This window comes from Prionailurus bengalensis, chromosome B1 (genome assembly GCF_016509475.1).
Source record: "Prionailurus bengalensis isolate Pbe53 chromosome B1, Fcat_Pben_1.1_paternal_pri, whole genome shotgun sequence".
Lineage (NCBI taxonomy): Eukaryota > Metazoa > Chordata > Mammalia > Carnivora > Felidae > Prionailurus > Prionailurus bengalensis.
The window spans coordinates 191,596,017-191,616,594 of record NC_057344.1 but is presented as its reverse complement, the minus strand read 5'-3'; positions in this window follow the sequence as shown (position 1 = coordinate 191,616,594).

Below are 20,578 nucleotides of genomic sequence, written 5' to 3'. Positions count from 1 at the left end.
ATAAGAGGATCTGTTTGAGCTAACTTGTCACTCTGATTTCTTACTGTCTCCCAGCCCCTGTCCCTGCAGTCACTCAAAGGACAGGCCCACTCAACTGTGCAGTACAATCCAAAAAGAAGTGACAGGCATGCAGAAATCTCAGCCACCAACACGTGTTCTTGTAGGGAATGCCATAAGCACTGAACCCCTGGAGCCACAAGGGCCGAAAACTGAGTCAAAGAGGCACATGCATCTGCTTAAGCAAAAATATGGCTGGCTGACACTTTTATGGGAGGTCCTGAAGGGAAGACAGAAACTCAGAGATGCAAAATGATGAGAATGGATACCTAAAGGAGCATATGTTCTTTAGGTACTTTTGGCTTCAATACAGGACACTAATATTTCAAAATAAGTGGAAAATAATTAGTATCGATTCCTTTTCTGATTCAGTGCAGTCATATTAATCAAACCCTTTAGAATGCATTTTGATGTAACCTGATCGCATAGAAAGTTTACTACAACTTGGCCTTCCTTTAAATATTTGTATGCAATATGTGGCTGATATTTTAAATCAGAACCACATTCATTTGTGTACCCTAAATACCCTACAGTCCTCGTTAAAAATGAACAGTCTTCTGTCTAATAACTCCTGAGGTTGTTGAATTTCACAAACTCACCACTCCCCCTTCCTGAATTTTATTTTACTACTTGGTCAACAGGAACTGTTTGCTGTGTTTGGAGATTTCAGGTCATATTTGTCCAGTTTGAAAGTTAGCACTGAATTCTAAGCTAGATTTGCCACATGGGCTTTATGGGGAGATTCTGGGTGAAATGAAATACTCTGCTAAGATAATAATATTCTCATAATCTCCACTTATTAAATTGTCAAGTGTGGTGAGAGTCTTTATTAGCATTTGCTCCTTTCACTTTTCTTTTTCAACAGTCAGCAATAAAACTTTCCTCTTCTCTCAAAACACACGTATAAGTTGACCATTATTTCTATTTCTGATGGGAAGGATTTGTTTTGCTGAGACGCATCTAAAGCATTTTTTTTCAAAATATGCACACAAAGCATATGAAAAACCCTTATCTGTGTGTGATGGTGTAAATTGACTGCTTTCATTATAATTGTAGTTTGTAAACAACTTTCTCTTAATAGGCATTATTTCCTAGAGACATTTCCCCAGAAATTGTACACATTTATGCACACCCATTGCTGAAAAATTCTCCATATAGCAATGAATGATGCTAAGATAGTTTTGATAGTTGGCGGAGATCTTCACACGAAGCTGCAAGTGGATGGCAACACATGCGATTCAGAGGTGAAAGAATTGGCAGCTGAAAGCTACACTGAGGATGTTTTTTAGATACCCATGATTAAGAACATCCTTCCCCCTTCCTTTGCCTTCCAACTCACAGCAGGTTAATGATATTGCCTCCATAGGGAAGCATCAGCCTGCCATCTCGACAGTTGGGAGGGTTAACTTGACTTCTAAGGAAAGCTATACAGGAGTACTGAGCAATAAAGAGCCTGGAGTCCAGGAATGAGAAACAATTAGAGATCACTTCATTAATGCTTAATGATGTGGAACAAGCATACAGCAAAGCTGATTGTGTGTTCTGTCTTGGCCAGTGATGCTCACATAATGCCAGTGTGGAGCTATAAATACCTCTGCACTATAGGCTATGGATCAAAGAAGGCAGGAGATGAAATTATCTGGGGAACCCTGATATGACAGATTGGAGAAAAAACAGAAAATGACGGGTGTGGATCCCACTGCCAATCTCAGCTCAGGTTGGGGAAATGTTATATACTTTTCATATTTGATTCTCTAAGCCTAATTCCTAATAGGAATGGGTAAATCCCACTGAGAATTTCTGTTCCTAATAATGCATTAAGCATCTCAGTTGGAAGGTCCCATAAAGCCTTTCCCCCTGCTTTTTTCTCTATCATACTGCAGTGAAAAAGGATTAAAAAATACACCACAGGTGCAAGTCGCAGCTGTTGAGAGTAAACTCTGTTCTACTATATTAATTCATATCCCACCAGGGGAATTGGAGAATGGTTTAGTTCCCATGGAAAGAAAAAAAAATTGTCTTCATCAAAGAAGAAAGAAGTTTCTTTTCCAGAGCATAACATCGTTTCTGGCCAAAAGGCCTTTTATAAATGCAATTTCCTAACCCAGTCAAACAACCACAGACATAAAGAGAGACTTGCTTGGTTTTGGTCTAAAATTATTTGTGTGTGTGTGTGTGTGTGTGTGTGTGCATGTATACATATATACATATGCAGTATATTATACACATGTAGTATACTGGTACATACATACAAAACCCCAAGAAGTCACATTTTAGTAAAAGTTGAAATGATTAAGGCCAAATATGCCAGATCTACATGATCAGAATCTTTTGCATTTAATTCCTGGGGAAAAGTCAATGACAATATATAAGTTCATATTACATGTTTATTTCAAAAAGTAAGTCACCTTCAACTTCATTATTATAGTGATCCTTCAACTTCACTATTTCCTATAGCTTCATCTATAGCTGTCTATGTTTGTTGCCTATATTTCAAACCATAAACCCCAATGTACAAGCTTTTAAGTGTTAAATGAAGGTTCACATATGCTCAATCTATGAAAGAAAGAGAGAAGGAGAGAGAAAGAGAGAAAAGGGCAGAGGGAGGGAAGAAGGGAGAGAGGAAGAAAGGAAAGGAGGAAGAGGAGGAGAGACCTTGAATGGAAAGGGGGAGGAAATGTTGGATCATTCTCCTTCCCTGACTCACTGGTTCTAGGTTTTTAACTTCTGGAAAGTTCAGATCATTCCAAAAAGATAATGATTCCTGACCTGCTGATCTTCGAGAATAGTTGTAAGAATTCAAAAAAATAATAATCAAAGATATATTATAATCTGTGAAGAAGGGTATGATCATATTATGATCTTTGCAATCCAGACAGTCCTGTACTTTGATATTTTCATAAAATCTTTACTCTCCTATAATATTTCATAAGATATTAATTTTCTCCTCAAGATTTGTGTAATGTTTACATTTTTTTAAAGTTTATTTATTTTGAGAGAGAGAGAGAGAGATCATGAGAGAAGGGGAGGGACATAAAGTGAGGGAGAATCCCAAGCAGGCTCTGCACCACCAGCACAGAGCCTGACGCGGGCCTCATACTCAAGAACTGTGAGATCATGACCTGAGCAAAAATCAAGAATCAGGTGCTTAACTAACTGAGCCACCCAGAAGCCCCATGTTTACATTTTTATAAACACTTTAAGCTCCATGGTCCTCATGCTTACACTTAACTCTATAACCTATTGGTGTCTGCATCTTGTAGCCATTATTTTTTTTCTGATCTGGTTCAGGTTTTGGTTGAAATCCCCTGACATTTAGAAACACCAGTCACACAGGATGGGTTTGCCATAGCACATATACATCATTGAGCCTTCCCTGTCAAGGAGATTCTCACACTTTGTCCACTTCTACCAAGTCATCTTTAACCACCGTCCCCCTTTTCTTTCTCATCATCTCTCAATCACCCACAATTTAATATTATTTTTTATAGAGCCAAATATCTGTCACTGTTTGTTTTCTCATCTAATTAAGGGTATGTGAGAAGATGAAGGGCATCTCAATTTTAGCATCCAAAATGGCAAATAGGAAAAAAGGATATGCATTCTAGGAAAAAATGGTAGCACTCCATTTTGGACAGAAAACTGGTTTAAAGTACTGTTTTGTATAATGTTTTAATTACATACTTCTAATTCTAGAAATTGCAAGCATGTGGTGCTTATATCCTCATATCCCCCTACTAAACCCATGACAGGTGTTTCTAAACAAACAAGACACTCTGTGTAGAATTCAGAAATGACACTAGGACTTTTGTCAGTAGAGGCCTACTAACACTGGTAGACTGAATTTGCCACAGCAGATTGTATCTCTTTTCCATTCCTGCCTTAGAACATATGAACTAAGATAAGACTGAGAAGCATCACATCAATTCTTTCAATAAGTATATACTCATATGTTGTGCACATTAATAATTGCTCAGAATATACTGACAATGACTTTCATAAAGATGATACTGTAGTGGAGACACTCATGCCAGTAAATAAGTGAAAGAAGATTAATGGGTTATATAATTGAAGTATGATTGAATCTTTGTGAGGACGTACACGAAGGGGTTCCCAGTGTACAATTGAGATTAGGAAAACCTCACAAATGAAGGAGCACTTTAGATCTGCCTTTAGAAAAAAGTAGAAGTTTAAAAGGTGAATAAGATGCTGGTGCTGGAACAAGGTCATTAAGGGTGAGGCCTGATGCCAGATGTATGTTGTGATTTTCCATAATTCCTGAAACACTGCCGCTACATGATTGCATGAACTTTTTCTGGGGCAGGCAGGCACCCAGCCACAGTCTCTGGACATTGGCAGCAACACGGTTCCGTGAATATTCCTGGGTGTGGCTGGCACCTGGTCATTGCTCAGTGAGACCTTCTTGCAGAGGGGCAGAACAGGTCAAAGCCGCAGTCTCTCAGAAGTAAGGGGTCGGGAAAAACAGCCACGCCTGAGATAAAACTCAGGAGAGAGGTGCTGGCTGGGGCTTGGTCACGGACAGTGTAAAAGCGGGGAGCAGATGGAAGCCAGAGACAAAGGACGGGTGCAAGATTGCTGATTGAGGAGAATAGAATTCTGTTACTAGAGACTGGGTAGCTGAGTGACGCCATTTTTACTACTCCCGTGCATGTGCATACGCACTGACAAGTGCCCCAACAATCCACCCCAGTAAGCTAAGCAGCGCCATCTAGTGGATAATGGAGCCATTACACTAAGCCCTGAACAACTGGGCCAACTTCAAACCTTCAGGAATACAAGTCGCTCCACCTGCATAGTTTATGAGCTATAAAATGCTTCATAGTTTGAATGTTAGGAGAAAAGGATGTAATTTCAATCGTATTTCAGTTTGTTTCCTGGTGCATCTATTCAATTTTCTTTTTTCTTTCTCTCCTTTTCTTTTTTTGAAAACAGAAAAAGAAAAAAATTCTATTTTTATTTTGAATTTTTATTAAAAATATTTTTTAAATTTTTTTCAACTATATTTTTTACTGTTCTGTAAATTTTTCAAATTCTATTTTACTTCCATCATTTGATTTTATTCTATTTCAGCATATTCATTTTTACAAATTTTCAAACAGTTTCCTTTTTTTCCCCTTTTTTCTCTAATCAGTCAAGTCCTTTTCAACACCCAGACCAAAACACACCTAAGATCTAGCATCATTTATTTGATTTGTGTGTGTGTGCGTGTGTGTGTGTGTGTGTTTGTGTTTTTAATTTTTTAATTTTAATCTTATTAAATTTTATTTTTTAATTTTAATTTTTTTAAATCTCAATTCCTTTTCTTCCTTCAAAATGACAAAATGAAGGAATTCTCTCCAAAAGAAAGAGCAGGAAGAAACGACAGCCAGGGACTTAACCAACACAGATACAAGCAAGATGTCTGAACCAGAATTTAGAATCACGATAATAAGAATACTAGCTGGAGTCAAAAATAGATTAGAATCCCTCTCTGTAGAGATAAAAGAAGTAAAAGCTAGTCAGGATGAAATAAAAAAGGCTATAACTGAGATGCTATCTAGAATGGATGCACAGCGACAAGGATGGATGAGGCAGAGCAGCGAATCAGTGATATAGAGAACAAACTTATGGAGAATAATGAAACAGAAAAAAAAGAGGGAGACTAAGGCAAAAGAGCACGATTTAAGAATTAAAGAAATCAGTGACTCATTAAAAAGGAAAAACATCAGAATCATATGGGTCCCAGAAAAGGAAGAGAGAGAAATGGGGTAGAAGGGTCATGTGGGCAAATCATAGCAGAAAACTTTCCTAACCTGGGGAAAGGCATCAAAATCCAGGAAGCACAGAGGACTCCCATTAGATTCAACAAAAAACAACCGTCAACAAGGCATATCATAGTCAAATTCACAAAATACTCGAGCAAGGAAGGAATCATGAAAGCAGCAAAGGAAAAGTCCTTAACCTATAAGTGAAGACAGATCAGGTTTGAGCAGACCTATCCACAGAAACTTGGCAGTCCAGAAAGGAATGCCAGGCTATTCTCAATGTGCTGAACTGAAAAAATACGCAGCCAAGAATTCTTTATACAACAAGGCTGTCACTCAAAATAGGAGAAATTAAAAGTTTCCCAGACAAAAATTAAAGGTGTTCATGACTACTAAACCAGCCCTGCGGAGGTACTAGGAAGATGGCAGTATAGGAGGATGCTGGGCTCACTGCGCGTCCTGCTGATCACTTAGATTCCACCTACACCTGCCTAAATAACCCAGAAAACCGCCAGAGGATTAGCAGAATGGAGTCTCCGGAGCCAAGCACAGACGAGAGGCCCACGGAAGAGGGTAGGAAGGGAGGAGAGGCGGTGCGTGCTCCACGGACTGGCGGGAGGGAGCTGTGGTGGAGGGGCGGCCCGCCGGCCAAGCAGAGCCCCGAGTCTGGCTTGCAAAAGCAGTGGGGCCAGACGGAGTGTGTTCCGACAGCAAGTGGGACTTAGCATCTGGGAGGTCATAAGATAACAGCTCTGCTCGGAAAGCAGGAAGGCTGGAGGACAAAAGGAGGGAGAGTTGCTGAGCCCCAGGATGACAGAGCTCGCCAGGGCCATCTCCCTCGCCCATCCCCCAGCCAAAATCCCAAAGGGAACCAGTTCCTGCCAGGGAACTTGATCGCTCCACAAAAAACACCCAACCCTGTGCTTCTGCGGAGCCACCCTCCGGCAGCGAGTCTGACTCCCTCCCGCTGCCACAGGGCCCCTCCTGAAGTGGATTACCTAAGGAGAAGCAAGCTAAGCTTGCCCCTCCTGCCCCCATGCACCTTGCCTACCCACCCCAGCTAATACGCCAGATCCCCAGCACCACAAGCCTGGCAGTGTGTAAGTAGCCCAGACGGGCCACACCACCCCACAGTGAATCCCGCCCCTAGGAGAGGGGAAGAGAAGGCACACACCAGTCTGACTGTGGCCCCAGTGGTGGGCTGGGGGCAGACATCAGGTCTGACTGCGGCCCCACCCACCAACTCCAGTTATACACCACAGCCAGGGGAAGTGCCCTGCAGGTCCGCAGCACTCCAGGGACTATCCAAAATGACCAAATGGAAGAATTCCCCTCAAAAGAACCTCCAGGAAATGACAACAGTTAATGAACTGATCAAAAAGGATTTAAATGGTATAACAGAAAGTGAATTTAGCATAATAGTCATACAATTAATCGCTGGGCCTGAAAACAGTATACAGGACAGCAGAGAATCTCTTGCTACAGAGATCAAGGGACTAAGGAACAGTCAGGAGGAGCTGAAAAACGCTTTAAACAACATGCAAAATAAAATGGAAACGACCACGGCTCAGATTGAAGAGGCAGAGGAGAGAATAGGTGAACTAGAAGATAAAATTATGGAAAAAGAGGAAGCTGAGAAAAAGAGAGATAAAAATCCAGGAGTATGAGGGGAAAATTAGAGAACTAAGTGATACACTAAAAAGAAATAATATACGCATAATTGGTATCCCAGAGGAGAAAGAGAGAGGGAAAGGTGCTGAAGGTGTACTTGAAGAAGTAATAGCTGAGAACTTCCCTGAACTGGGGAAGGAAAAAGGCATTGAAATCCAAGAGGCACAGAGAACTCCCTTCAGACGTAACTTGAATCGATCTGCACGACATGTCATAGTGAAACTGGCAAAATATAAGGATAAAGAGAAAATTCTGAAAGCAGCAAGGGATAAACGCGCCCTTACATATAAAGGGAGTCCTATAAGACTCGTGACTGATCTCTCTTTTGAAACTTGGCAGGCCAGAAAGGATTGGCACGAGATCTTCAATGTGATGAACAGAAAAAATATGCAGCCGAGAATCCTTTATCCAGCAAGTCTGTCATTTAAAATAGGAGGAGAGATAAAGGTCTTCCCAAAAAACCAAAATTGAATGAATTCGTCACCACTAAACCAGTCCTACAAGAGATCCTAAGGGGGAGCCTGTGAGACAAAGTCCCAGAGACATCGCTACAAGCATAAAACATACAGACATCACAATGACTCTAAACCCGTATCTTTCTATAATAACACTGAATGTAAATGGATTAAATGCGCCAACCAAAAGACATAGGGTATCAGAATGGATAAAAAAACAAGACCCATCTATTTGCTGTCTACAAGAGACTCATTTTAGACACCCACACTCCTAAACACCCACACTCTTCCAAAACTCAATCAGGAGGAAATAGAAAGCTTGAACAGACCCATAACCAGCACAGAAATTGAATCGGTTATCAAAAGTCTCCCAACAAATAAGAGTCCAGGACCAGATGGCTTCCCAGGGGAGTTCTACCAGATGTTTAAAGCAGAAATAATACCTATCCTTCTCAAGCTATTCCAAGAAATAGAAAGGGAAGGAAAACTTCCAGACTCATTCTATGAAGCCAGTATTACTTTCATTCCCAAACCAGACAGAGACCCAGTAAAAAAGAGAACTACAGGCCAATATCCCTGATGAATATGGATGAAAAAATTCTTAATAAGATATTAGCAAATCAAATTCAACAGCATATAAAAAGAATTATTCACCATGATCAAGTGGGATTCATTCCTGGGATGCAGGGCTGGTTCAACATTCGCAAATCAATCAATGTGATGTATCACATTAATAAAATAAAAGATAAGAACCATATGATCATTTCAATCGATGCCAAAAAGGCCTTTGACAAAATTCAGCACCCTTTCTTAAAAAAAACCCTTGACAAAGTTGGGAGAAGGAACATACATAAACATCATAAAAGCCATTTATGAAAAGCCCACAGCTAACATCATCCTCAATGGGGAAAAACTGAGAGCTTTTTCCCTGAGATCAGGAACATGACAGGGATGCCCACTCTCACTGCTGTTGGTTAACATAGTGTTGGAAATCCTAGCATCAGCAATCAGACAACAAAAGGAAATCAAAGGCATCAAAATTGGCAAAGATGAAGTCAAGCTTTCTCTTTTTGCAGATGACATGATACTATACATGGAAAATACGATAGACTCCACCAAAAGTCTGCTAGAACTGATACATGATCAGCAAAGTTGAAGGATACAAAATCAATGTACAGAAATCAGTTGCATTCTTATACACTAACAATGAAGCAACAGAAAGATGAATAAAGAAACTGATCCCATTCACAATTGCACCAAGAAGCATAAAATACCTAGGAATAAATCTAACTAAAGATGTAAAAGGTCTGTATGCTGAAAACTATAGAAAGCTTATGAAGGTAATTGAAGAAGATATAAAGAAATGGAAAGACATGCCCTGCTCATGGATTGGAAAAATAAATATTGTCAAAATGTCAATACTACCCAAAGCTCATTCAATGCACACATTCAATGCAATCCCAATCAAAATGGCACCAGCATTCTTCTCGAAACTAGAACAAGCAATCCTAAAATTCATATGGAACCACAAAAGGCCCCGAATAGCCAAAGGAATTTTGAAGAAGAAGACCAAAGCAGGAGGCATCACAATCCCAGACTTTAGCCTCTACTACAAAGCTGTCATCAGCAAGACAGCATGGTATTGGCACAAAAACAGACACATAGACCAATGGAATAGAATAGAAACCCCAGAACTAGACCCACAAATGTATGGCCAGCTAATCTTTGACAAAGCAGGAAAGAACATCCAATGGAAAAAAGACAGTCTCTTTAACAAATGGTGCTGGGAGAACTGGACAGCAACATGCAGAAGGTTGAAACTAGACCACTTTCTCACACCATTCACAAAAATAAACTCAAAATGGGTCAAGGACCTGAATGTGAGACAGGAAACCATCAAAACCCTAGAGGAGAAAGCAGGAAAAGACCTCTCTGACCTCAGCCATAGCAATGTCTTACTCGACACATCCCCAAAGGCAAGGGAATTAAAAGCAAAAGTGAATTACTGGGACCTTATGAAGATAAAAAGCTTCTGCACAGCCAAGGAAACAACCAACAAAACTAAAAGGTAACCAACGGAATGGGAAAAGATATTTGCAAATGACATATCGGACAAAGGTCTAGTATCCAAAATCTATAAAGAGCTCACCAAACTCCACACCCGAAAAACAAATAACCCAGTGAAGAAATGGGCAGAAAACATGAATAGACACTTCTCTAAAGAAGACATCCGGATGGCCAACAGGCACATGAAAAGATGCTTAACGTCGCTTCTTATCAGGGAAATACAAATCAAAACCACACTCAGATATCACCTCACGCCAGTCAGAGTGGCCAAAATGAATAAATCCAGAGACTATAGATGCTGGAGAGGATGTGGAGAAACGGGAACCCTCTTGCACTGTTGGTGGGAATGCAAATTGGTGCAGCCGCTCTGGAAAGCAGTGTGGAGGTTCCTCAGAAAATTAAAAATAGACCTACCCTATGACCCAGCAATAGCACCGCTAGGAATTTACCCAAGGGATACAGGAGTACTGATGCATAGGGGCACTTGTACCCCAATGTTTATAGCAGCACTCTCAACAATAGCCAAATTATGGAAAGAGCCTAAATGTCCATCAACTGATGAATGGATAAAGAAATTGTGGTTTATATACACAATGGAATACTACGTGGCAATGAGAAAGAACGAAATATGGCCCTTTGTAGCAATGTGGATGGAACTGGAGAGTGTGATGCTAAGTGAAATAAGCCATACAGAGAAAGACAGATACCATATGGTTTCACTCTTATGTGGATCCTGAGAAACTTAGCCGAAACCCGTGGGGGAGGGGAAGGAAAAAAAAAGAGGTTAGAGTGGGAGAGAGCCAAAGCATAAGAGACTGTTAAAAACTGAGAACAAACTGGGGGTTGATGGGGGGTCAGAGGGAGGGGAGGGTGGGTGATGGGTATTGAGGAGGGCACCTTTTGGGATGAGCACTGGGTGTTGTATGGAAACCATTTTGAAATTAAGTTCATATATTTTTAAAAAATAAAAAAAAAAAATAAACCAGCCCTGCAAGAAATTTTAAGGGGGACTCTCTGAGGGGAGAAAAGATGAATAACTAACTAACTAACTAACTAAATAAATAAATAAATAATACCAAAAGCAACAAAGACTACAAAGGACCAGAGAATACCACCAGAGACTCCAACCTATAAGCAAGATAATTGCAATAAATTCATATCTTTCAGTACTCACTCTTAATGTCAATGGCCTAAATGCTCCAATCAAAAGACATAGGATAACAAAATGGCTAGAAAACAAATCCATCTATATGCTGTTTACAAGAGACCCATTTTAGACCTAAAGACACCTTCAGATTGAAAGTAAGGGGATGGGGAAATGTCTATTATGCTAAAAGTCAACCAAACAAAGCCAGAGTAGCAATACTTGTAGACAATCTAGACTTTAAAATAAACACTGTGTCAAGAGATGAAGAAGGGTATTATATCATAATTTAGGAGTCTATCCACCAAGAAGACCTAACAATTGTAAACATTTATGGTCCAAATGTGAAAGCAACCAAATATATCAATCAATTAATCATAAACATGAAGAAACTCATTGATAGTAATACCATTATAGTAGGGGACTTCAGCACCCACTTATGACAATGGACAGATCATCTTTCAGAAAATCAACAAGGAAACAATGACTTTGAATGACATACTGGACCAGATGGACTTAATAGATATATTCGGAACATTTCATCCTAAAGCAGTGGAATAGACATTCTTCCCCAGTGCACATAGAATGTTCTCCAGAATATGCCACATACGGGGACACAAATAAGCTCTCAGCAAGTACAAAAAGATCAAGATTATACTGTACATATTTTTAGACCACAATGCTAGGAAACTCAAAATCAACCACAATAAAAAATTTGGAAAGGTAACAAATATTTGGAGACTAAAGAACACCCTACTAAAGAATGAATGGGCTAACCAAGAAGTTAAAGAGGAAATTAAAAAGTACATGGAAGCCAATGAAAATGATAACACCACAGCCCCAAACCTCTGGGACAAAGCAAAGGTGGTCATAAGAGGAAAGTATATAGCAATCCAGGCCTTCCTAAAGAAGGAAGAAAGGTCTCGGACACACAACCTAAACTTACACCCTAAAGAGCTGGAGAAAGAACAGCAAATAAAACCCCAAACCAGCAGAAGACAAGAAATAAGAAAGATTAGAGCAGAAATTAATGCTATTGAAACCAAAAAAAAAAAAAAAAAAAAAAAAAACAGTAGAACAGATGAATGAAACCAGAAGCTGGTTCTTTGAAAGAATTAACAAAATTGATAAACCACTAGCCAGTTTGATCAAAAAGAAAAAAGAAAGGATCCAAATAAATAAAGTCAGGACTGAAAGACGAGAGATCACAACCAACACAGCATAAATACAAACAATAATAAGAGAATATTATGAGCAATTATATGCCAATAAAATGGGTAATCTGGAAGAAATGGACACATTCCCAGAAACATATAAACTACCAAAACTGATACAGGAAGAAATAGAAAATTGCAACATACTCATAACCAGTAAAGAAATCGAATTAGTAATAAAAAATCTCCCCAAAACCGAGTTCGGGGCCAGATGGCTTTCTAGGGGAATTCTACTGAACATTTAAGGAAGAGTTAACACCTATTCTGTTGAAGCTGTCCCAAAAAATAGAAATGGAAGGAAAACTTCCAAACTCTTTCTATGAAGCCAGAATTACCTTGATTCCAAAACCAGACAAAGACTCCACTAAAAAGGAGAACAATAGACCAATTTCCCTGATGAACATGGATGCAAAAATCCTCAAGATATTAGCCAACGAGATCCAAAAATACATTGAAGAAAATATTCACCACGACCAAGTAGAATTTATACCTGGGATGCAGGGCTGGTTCAATATCTGAAAAACAATCCATGTGATTCATCACATCAATAAAAGAAAGGACAAGAACCACATGATCCTCTCAATAGATGCAGAGAAAGCATTTGACAAAATACAGCATCCTTTCTTGATAAAAACCCTCAAGAAAGTAGGGATAGGAGGAGCATACCTCAAGACCATAAAAGCCATATATGAATGACTCAACACTAATATCATCCTCAAAGGGGAAAAACTGAGAGCTTTCCCCCTAAGGTCAGGAACAAGACAGGGATGTCTACTCTCACCTCTGTTACTCAATATAGTATTGGAAGTCTTAACTTCAGCAATCAGACAACAGAAAGAAATAAAAAGCATCCAGATTGGCCAGGAGGAGATCAAATTTTCACTCTTCAGAGATGACATGATACTCTATATATAAACCCAAAAGATTCCACCAAAAAACTGCTATAACTGATTCATGAATTCAGCAAGTTGCAGTTTATAAAATCAATGCACAGAAATCACTTGCATTCCTATACACCAACAATGAAGCAACAAAAAGAGAAATCAAGGGGTTGATCCCATTTACAATTGCACCAAAAACCATAAAATACCTAGGAATAAATCTAACCAAAGAGGTGAAAAATATATACACTGAAAGCTATAGAAAGCTTATGAAAGAAATTGAAGAAGACACAAAAAAATGGAGAAATATTCCATGCTACTGGATAGGATGAACAGATATTGTTAAAATGTCAATACTACCCAAGGCAATCTACATATTCAGTGCAATCCCTATCAAAATAACACCAGCATTCTTCACAGAGCTAAAACAAACCATCCCCAAATTTGTATGGAACCAGAAAAGACACTGAATAGCCAAAGCAATCTTGAAAAAGAAAACCAAAGTAGGAGGCATCACAATCCCAGACTTCAAGATTTGTTAGAAAGCTGTAATCATCAAGAAACTATGGTCCTGGCACAAAAATAGACACTCAGATCAATGGAAGAGAATAGAGAACCCAGAATTGGACCCACAAATATATGGCCAACTAATCTTTGACAAAGCAGGAAAGCATATCCAATGGAATAAAGACAGTCTCTTCAGCAAGTGTTGCTGGGAAAACTGGACAGCAACATGCAGAAGAATGGACCTGGACCACTTTCTTACACCATACACAAAAATAAACTCAAAATGGATGAAAGACCTAAACGTAAGACAGGAAGCCATGAGAATCCTGGAGGAGAAAGCAGACAAAAACCTCTTTGATCTTGGTTGCAGCAACTTGTTACTCAACACGTCTCCAGAGGCAAGAAAAACAAAAGCAAAAATGAACTATTGGGACCTCATCAAAATAAAAAGCTTCCGCACAGCGAAGGAAACAATCAGCAAAACTAAAAGGCAACCTATGGAATGTGAGAAGATATTTGCAAATGAAATATCAGATAAAGGGTTAGTATCCATAATCTATAAAGAACTTAACTAAACTTAACACCCAAAAAACAAATAATCCAGTGAAGAAATGGGCAAAAGACATGAATAGACACTTCTCCAAAGAAGACACCCAGATGGCCAACCCACACATGAAAACATGTTCAACATCACTCATCACCAGGGAAATACAAATCAAAACCACAATGAGATACCACCTCACACCTCAGAATGGCTAACATTAACAACTCAGGCAACAACAGATGTTGGCAAGTATATGGAGAAAGAGGATCTCTTTTGGTCTGCTGATGGGAGTGCAAAGTGGTGTAGCCACTCTGGAAAACATTATGGAGGTTCCTCAAAAAACTAAAAATAGAACTACCCTACAACCCAGCAATTACACTACTAGGTATTTATCCAAGGGATACAAGTATGCTGTTTTGAAGGGACACATGTACCCCAATGTTTATAGCAACACTATCAACAATAGCCAAAGTAGGGAAAGAGCCCAAATGTCCGTCAATGGACATTATATATATATATATATATATATATATATATGGAGTATTATAATATATAATATTTTATATTATATATTATATATTATATATATGTAGATATATGTATATATATACACACACACACACACAATGGAGTATTAGTCAGCAATCAAAAAGAATGAAATCTTGCTATTTGCAACTATGTGAATGGAACTAGACATTATTATGGTAAGCAAAATTAGTCACTCAAAGACAAATATCTTATGACTTTACTCATATGAGGAGTTTATGACACAGAACAGATGAACACAAGGGAAGGGAAGCAAAAATAATATAAAAATAGGGAGGAGACCAAACATAAGAGACTCTTAAATATGGAGAACAAACAGAGGGTTAGTGGAGGGGTTGTGGGAGGGGGAATAGGCTAAATGGGTAAGGGGCATTAAGGAATCTACTCCTGAAGTAATTGTTGCACTATATGCTACCTAACTTGGATGTAAATTAAAAAAAATAAAAATGAAATAAAATAAAAGGTGAAGAAGAGTCCAGGAAAATAATTATAGGAAGGAGAAATAAAATGAATAACCCCCCAACACACACACACACACACATATTACATATACATATGTATGAATGCAAAGACAGTGATTTTAGAAATCAGCATTTTACAAAAAAAATTAACTTTTTTATATTTAATATTTTAAATTAAATGATATGGTACATATGATCACACCATATTCATCTCAATGATAGTGATTTTCCTATATTGTTTAGTAATGTGTCTTCAATGTCAGCAGGAGTGTTTGGTATGGAGAATGTACATCACAATATTTGATTAACTGAATTGAGAAATATGTGAAGAAAAGTCCCCTTTCTCCCAGGGCCCCCATTCACCCAGTTGTAACACCACTGCAATGAGAAACTATTTGGGGTTCTATGTATATTCTGATAGCTTTTAGGCAGTCAAATGCAATGCAGAACACTTTTTTAAAAAATATGAAATTTATTGCCAAATTGATTTCCATACAACACCCAGTGCTCCTCCCAACAGGTGCCCTCCTCAATGACCATCACCCACCCTCCCCTCTCTCCCACTCCCCATCAACCCTCAGTTTATTCTGTTTTTAAGAGTCTCTTATAGTTTGGCTCCCTTTTTTTTCCTTCCCCTCCTCCATGGTCTTCTGTTAGAACACTTTTTTTTTGCCTGTTTAGTTTTTTGTCAACTTTATTAAGGTATAGTTGCCATACAGTAAATGACACATTTAGCGTGTGTAATTTTATAACTTTTGGCATAGAAATGCCCCCATGAAACCCATCCTCACAATCAAGAAAGTGTACATATCTATCACATTCAAAGGCCTGCATATCCCTTTGTAATCTCTCTCTCTCCCCATCGCTACTGCTCTCATCTCCATCCCCAGGCAACTGCTGATCTGCTTTCACTATAGACCAATTTGCATGTCCCAGAGTTTTAGAAAAATGGAATAGTACTACATATACTATTGTTTTGTCTGACTTCTTTCATTCAGCATAATTATTTTGAGTTTTCATACCTGGTGGTGCCCATCTATTCTTTTTAATTGCTGAGTAGTGTTCTGTAATAATGGAGACCCATTTGAGGGTTTTAAGCAATTGGATGAAACTGTCATCTTACATGCATTAGGTCCTAAATGAACTGAATCTAATTCTATCTTTAGGCTACTTTCCTACCACTCTCTGCTCTTCTTTATAGAAATATTATAAATTTTTATATTCCATTAGCTATTTTGGTTAAATGCCTTTTATCATTCCATAGGCTAATCACTTAGCTTAGAAATGCTTAGAAAAAAACATTCATGTAATGAACGCCTATTTACCATTAGGAGCTCAGAATTTGAGTATCTGCTAAAATGCCTTCTGTATCTGTGTTGCTTCAGGATTGTACTATTATACTATGCACTCATTTAGCATTGATCATATTCTATACTAATTATTTGTTTATCTTCTAACTAGAATATGAGTTTCTCAAGATTCACACCATGTCTTGGTTATCCATCATTTTATATCCAACACTTAGTATAGTGTCAGAACTATAATTGGCATAAATATAATTTTGCTGAACTTGCATTGTGATTTTAATGGATTTGGAATGGAATTGAAATGTTGGGACTTCTCTTTTTAACCCCTAGAATTAGATAAAGACAGTAAAGATGACTTTTAGTGAGGGTAATAACCAAACAAATGGTGGCTCTCAGCAGGACCATTCTCAAGATGGGAGGATGCAGGTGGAGCCTGTCCACTCACATCTGGCAGACCAGTATCCTCTGGAATTATGATTAATAAATACTGGAGGATTGAAGGGACCCAAATATTGCTCTTAATTAAATGTGAAGAGGTTCTTTTCTTTAGATGTTATTAGCTCAAACAGGATTATTTGGGGAAATATCATGGAATAAACACTATAGTTATTTAAACAAAGATTCTGCCACACGTTTACTTAACAGAATACAGGCATAATTAATGGTTCTCAACTAGGGGATGGTTCTGCATTGCTAGGGAGCATTTAATGGTCAAGGACATTTTTCTTACCTGGAGGTGTTAACATTTAGTTAGGGGATGAGGAATTACTGTCATTGTTTATAGTGCTTGGAACAGTTTCTGCAAAGAAGAATTTCCCTGTACTAAGTGTTAATAGCAGTTCCACTGTGAAACACTGGTATTAAATTGGGGGAGAGAGGGTTAATTAGCACACAATTCTTACAAAGTATCTTGGTCCTAATTCTTTTGGTCCTAATTCTGGGCTCCATGTAAATCCCTATCTCAGAGGCTCATGTACTGAGCACTTTCTTGTGTCAATAATCTTGTATTAAATTCAGAAAGTTTTTAAGCTTTCTGTATGCAAATTCAAGAAGTTCAGTCTTAAGGGTGTAGTCTTACTCATTAGTATTCCTTTTCTGAAGCTATTTCTGTATTTCTTTGTTATTTCAGAAACTTGTGAAGATGCTAGAATAACCCAAGTTTTCCAATTCTGTGAATATGCTGTCTAGAAATTTCTGTGTATTTCTTCCTTACAGGCTGCAGCAATGTTAAGGGTTTTATAGAGCTCTAGACATTCTGGAAAGAAAGAGAACTACTGAATTTTCTTCATTTTAAGATATATATATATATATATATATATATATATATATAGAGAGAGAGAGAGAGAGAGAGAGAGACTTTTAGGACTTTATATTTCCCCTATAAGGTAGTGTTTCTTTCATGCCAAAATTTTTTTAAAAGCTATCATTAGGTTTATGTTTGTCATAAAACAAGTTGAGTTTGAGAATTAGACAACTGCATTACATCAAGACTGAGTGCTGCTTTAAGAACATTCCTTTTAACTTCATGTAGTACCTTGAATATTCATCTTAGAGCAGGAATGATTCAAAACTGTGCACTTGGTATTTGCATAGTTTTCTGTTTAAATAATTATGAATGGAAACCCTATGTGAAAATTATAAGCATGAATTTTGTAGACAGACAGACATAGGTCCTAATTTACAGCTTCAAGATTTACCAATTGTGTGTCACCAGATATCTGATTTGCAAGTGTGTACATGTGTGTGTATGTCTGTCTAGGAGTTAGCTCTCTAACTAACTGGATAACTATTATTATTACCTTTAATTAGGCTCTGACCTCTCACCTTCCTTTTGCAAAGCATATTTCTGTATGTAGGCAGGTGGTTTAGACTGAGTGACACTCTGGTGAGCTCCCAGTGCTGTGTCTTTCTGCTCATCTTCCAGTTCTGGCTTTATCTAGCCTCTTGGACAGTTCATGTCTAAAGGGAACTCAGATGGATATATCTAGTGCATGCACTGGTGGCCATCTCCACTGGAACAATCAAGAGGCAGGGCTAGAAATGTCTGCCTTCCCCTTGGCATCTTTTCCCTTTCTTCTCTCCAAGCCAACACATTGGCTGTACAAGTATAGACAGCTTTACATACTGGAAGTTTGGGCTACAGTGCTCACACACACACACACACACACACACACAAACACACAACAGTGAGGATTTTATGTATAGTAGAGATGCAATTCAAAGAAACCTTCAGCTTAGACATGGATCCTGCCACTCTGACTTTCATTCCACTAGTCCTTGGATGGACTGGTTCCTTTATGACAGATGTCACCACCTGCGGTTTGTGGTCCAAATCTGGTCTGAAAAATTAAGATCCTAAACAGAAGTCGAATTACTGATAATTATCTTTTTTTTTTAATTTTTTTTTCAACATTTATTTATTTTTTGGGACAGAGACAGAGCATGAACGGGGGAGGGGCAGAGAGAGAGGGAGACACAGAATCGGAAACAGGCTCCAGGCTCTGAGCCATCAGCCCAGAGCCCGACGCGGGGCTCGAACTCACGGACCGCGAGATTATGACCTGGCTGAAGTCGGATGCTTAACCGACTGCGCCACCCAGGCGCCCCAATAATTATCTTTTTAAGATCAGAAAAACTGCAATAAAAATCAGAGATGTCCAGCTTATGTTTAGATATCAGGAGATCTGGTGCTCATGAACATCAGTTTTGATTAGCAATGATCACCTGTAGCTTAGTAGCTACTGTTGTATTCTAATTAGCCATGGCACCCATCAGTGCCTACTGTTTTATATCAGGGCTGTTTCACTTATTTTCACCAATACCCATTTGTCTGCTCCTTTTGATAAAAGGTGACAGTGAATAGTCCAGACTAAAACCTGTCTTTGAAAAGGAAGTGTGTCTTTGTTAGCAAAGTAACTCAACTTTCCTTTATTCATTTTTAAAAGCAGTATTTCCCAAGGTGTAGTTCCAGCCCACACCTGCATCAAAAATACCTGGAGAGCTTATTAAAATGCTATTTCCTGGGCCCCAGCCAGGCCTGCTAAATCAAAATAATTGAAAATAAAGCCCAGGAATATGAATGTTTAATAAATTCCTAAGATAATTGTATATTCAAATTTAAAGACTTTCGTCATCCAAAATCTTTTTAAAATTAATTCTTCTGGGCTAGCATTGGCTTTAATGGGAAGTCTGTTATCTTTGAAAGGCCCTGGAATTAACTTCCTACATTTCTGGGTTCTCTTTCTGGAGGAAGACCATTTCAAGATCTTTTAGCTAAATTATTATAGTTTTATTTGCATGACTATCATATCATTTTCATTATCAGCTTAATTTGGATATACTCTGAGTTGGCATATGCAGTCCTTCAGAAAAATTTCTCATCTAATCTGATCCTTGATACAATGCTGGTAGAACCAAGGATAAAGGTAGGAGTACTCTCAGGGGTTGAATGACACCCAGGCTATTCATTTTAATTTGGGAATACTTCAGTACAGTTGTTCTCAACTGGAGCAGTTTTGTCCCCCAGAAACCATTTGGAAGTATCTGGAGGTATTTTTGACTGACTGACATTAGGGAAGTGATGTTACTGGCATTTTGTGGGTAGAGAGGCCAGGGATGCTATTAAACACCCTATGGGAATGCTGCTAAGCATCCTAAAATGCACAGGAAACCCCTTCAGAGCAAAGAATTGCCCAGCCCCAAATGTCAAAGTTATTAAGCCTGAGAAATCCTGCTTTAAAATTTTCTTACAAGATTGAAAAGCACTAGAAGCTAGGAGTATCTTCTTTGGCTCATAGTGCCATATCTGAATGACAGAAATTATCCTGGATCCTGGGATACAGGAGCACAGGAACCCAAAGGGGTTTGAAATCGGATGCCAATAATGTCAGTGGTCCTTTATTACATACAGCTTATAATCCAAACTCCTTAGCCTTGGAGTTCTTAATCATTAGAATACA